Source organism: Phyllostomus discolor, chromosome 11 (assembly GCF_004126475.2).
Source record: "Phyllostomus discolor isolate MPI-MPIP mPhyDis1 chromosome 11, mPhyDis1.pri.v3, whole genome shotgun sequence".
In the NCBI taxonomy this organism is placed as follows: domain Eukaryota; kingdom Metazoa; phylum Chordata; class Mammalia; order Chiroptera; family Phyllostomidae; genus Phyllostomus; species Phyllostomus discolor.
In genome coordinates this window covers 88411540-88414171 of record NC_040913.2, presented here as the reverse complement: position 1 = coordinate 88414171, position 2632 = coordinate 88411540, and positions in this window count along the sequence as shown.

The window sequence follows — 2632 nt, the reverse complement described above, 5'->3', positions numbered from 1 at the left end:
GTACTTTCATTGGCATATTTAAATTTCGTTTGCATACATTTTTTTCCTATGGTGTTAAGCTAATCAATTTACACAGAAAGAATCTGCATCTTATTGTTTTTCTCACTGTGCTTTGTTTCAAAATATAATTGAAAATTGGTGGGGAGTATAGGATATATTCATTACACAATGACACGAAGGATTTCAAAGAATTTTAATCACCCTCCGAGATGAAATCTAATGACAAAAAGTTGTTGCTATCCTTTCTGTACTTTACCTGACTTTGCACGGATGTTTTGAGCTCAGTGATTCCATCCTGTTTTATTCATTTCAGGGTGGTTGGTCTATATGAATTGAGACATCAGTGTGTTCTAAAAGAATATGACTAGTTTTATTTTGGCAGACTTTTTTAATCCTTCCCCAAGTGTATGCTTATTGATTTTAGAGAGAAGGGGTGGGAGAAAGAGACAGAAGAGAGAAAAGTATTGCTATGAGAGAGAAACCAGTGGGCTGCCTCTCCCACGCACCGTGACCAGGGATCAAACCCGCAGCCTTTTGGTGTATGGATGACATTCCCACTGAGTCAACTGGCCAGGGACGATTTTATTTTAGGTCTAATCGAGCTCAAAACTCCCTTGATAAACATCCATTTAAAAATTTCCATTACCAACCAAGAGTCTATTCCTAGTCTTACAACCAATAACTTTAGCTGACTAGGGCAAAACTTTTATTTTAATGTATAAATACAAGTAATAACAGTGTTTTATAATTAAAAGGTATTTGAAGATATTAGCTAGATAAATTCACATTTTACTCTTGGTAAAGATAAATAAGCCATATAAATCCCTTGCTTTTACTGCTAGAAAAAAAAGCTAAAACTACACGGACATAGGAAATAAAATTAAGCTGAACACACTGCTAGGGTAGCCACAAACTTTTTATGACTTTTAATATCTGTTCAGTTTCATTGTTATAAATCAGCAGTAATCCCTTATTATATAATGCAAATATTATATGCTCTACAAATATAATTTGTACCTTCATTGTAACTCATTGTACCTTCAGCCCCTGGGAAAACGGTAGGTTTTCCCGTTTTAAAGGTGAGGGAATCATGGCAGAGAGAGCGAGTGTCTTGCTCTTGCCCAGGGTTCTACTGGCGCAGCCGGTCCGAGGTCGGGCTGGGCTCCCCCCCAGGCAGTTTGGTGCAGAACCCGCACTTGCCGTCTTCCAGGCGGGGAGCTGGACAAGCGGCCCCGCGGACAGCAATCGCCTGAGAGCTGCAGGCGCTGTGGGAGCCCGGGGTGTGAGTGTCAGAGCCAGCAGCCTGAGCCGGCCTAGCCCTCCCCTGAAGGTGTTACGTGGGAGCTGCGTGGGGCTCACCCACCAACCACCCCACGTGAGAAGACCCACAGGGACATGAGTTCAAGACCAGTGCAGAGCCATCAACTTCCTGAGTATCTGCAAGGAACTGAAGTATCCATTTTAGAAGATGAAATTCCAAACCAGCTTTCTAGAAGCCCTGGACTACACCCTCAAAACCTTGGGTTTCGGGAGAGTCGGACGTCCCCTCTGCCACAGCGTGCTAACCGGTTTCCTCCAGCTCAGCGTCTGTCCAGGGAGCCAGGGACAGAGAGTTTCTTTTTCTTCTTTCTGTGAAGGAAGACTGATCCGTGGTCCTAGGTTACCAGAGATGAATTCCTTTTCTCTGCCCAAGCACCCACTCCCAGGTGCAGGGTGTCTGGTCATTCTCCACCCCCACCCCCGCCCCCCACCATCATTTGCAGAAAGAGCCCTTCACTGGGGCTTACCCGCGAGGTTATTTGCTTTGCGATATGAGCACCGTCGCCAAACAGCGTCTCAGATGCACAGCAACGGTCTGAAGGAGCGGGCAGGCTTTAACATGAAAGCACTGAAGGCCTGCCTACAGCACCCTAGGTCGGCCATCCACTGGGTAAAGGACCAAAGGATTAATGTGACATGACAAATACAAGTGATGCCATCGTGTGCGTTTCTGTGTGTGTGACGCATATGCATAGAATGTGTGTCAGATATAAACATACGTGACGTGATATGTATTTTATACACATTATATATATATATATATGAGATGTGTGTATACGTGTGTGTCTAATATGTGTGTGTCATTTTATGCGTCTGTATACAGAGAGAGAACCTGGGGTAGATGATGTTGCTGACAGGATTGTGGATTTGAAAAAGCACCAGAAAGTAACCTCGCCTCCTTCACAAAGTTGTGATCCAAGAGCCACCTGCCTTCCCTGTCTGTCCCCTAGCACAAGGCCTAGAAGAAGGAAAGCACTCTGAGTATCCCCCCAAATAGACAGATAAATAATAAATAGACAAACAGTGAATGGGAGGGAGGATGGAAAAAGGGCCTGGCGGGCCAGCTGACCCATCCAGCCCGGTCTCTGAACCCGGCGTCATCCATTCCTTTTCCCTTCTCCATGTCGTGGGTGCCTCCGGGACTTCCCAGGTCTTTGCCCTGCTGCTCCGCCACCGTGGGTGAGCTCATCTTCCATTTTCTCAGCCGCTGGCTCACGCAGAGTTTCTGGGGAATGTGGCGAAAATCTCCCAGCTAGGTCCTGGATAAACCTGTCCTATTCAATCTCACTGGACTTCTCTTTGACCTTTTGTG